The sequence below is a fragment of the Hipposideros armiger genome, unplaced genomic scaffold (assembly GCF_001890085.2).
Source record: "Hipposideros armiger isolate ML-2016 unplaced genomic scaffold, ASM189008v1 scaffold_326, whole genome shotgun sequence".
In the NCBI taxonomy this organism is placed as follows: Eukaryota; Metazoa; Chordata; class Mammalia; order Chiroptera; family Hipposideridae; genus Hipposideros; species Hipposideros armiger.
In genome coordinates this window covers 1041501-1042172 of record NW_017731676.1, presented here as the reverse complement: position 1 = coordinate 1042172, position 672 = coordinate 1041501, and positions in this window count along the sequence as shown.

Below are 672 nucleotides of genomic sequence, written 5' to 3'. Positions count from 1 at the left end.
AGAGGCTCCGTCTGGCTTCTCCCGGCAAGTCGGAGGGAGGTGGCTGGGGGTGGGCAGCGGGAGGGCCGGGCGTCAGAGCGGTCGGGCGGAGACGGGCCCGGAGCAGCCCTCCATACAAGGCAGAAAGGAACTCCGAAAGTCGGCGTCGGCTGCCTCCCGCCGCCCCGCGTGCGGAGGAGGAGCGGCCCCGGCCCCGCGGGGATCCCGGGGGACGGCCAGCCGCCCAGCGGGTATCCACAGGCTCCAGAGGCCCCCGCCGAGTATTTGGCTTGCGTCTTCGGGGGTTGTTTTTGCACAGGCAGGCAGCGTTCCCCCAGCCCTTCTCTTGGGCTCGGAGTCCACTGCCTGGCCAGCAATCGTGGCGAAGTGATTTGACAACACATGTAGGAGGGGGTTGTATTTGCATTTTAAAGCACCACTTTTGACTCTCTACCAGGTGGCACTGTGTCTGCCCGACAGTGCCAGAGGCCAGAGCCTCTGGTGTGGATGAATGCAAAATGTGCCAGCGTCCCCACGTCCAGGTATGAATCACCTGGAGAGGACCGGCAGAGAAGGACGGACCTGGTGCTGTAAAATGTTCGCAGCCCTGACATTCGGTAGGACAGAGGGGCGGAGGGACGAATTCTCCATCCAGGGAGGACAGTGCTGCGAAAAGGGCTTTGTAACAAACAC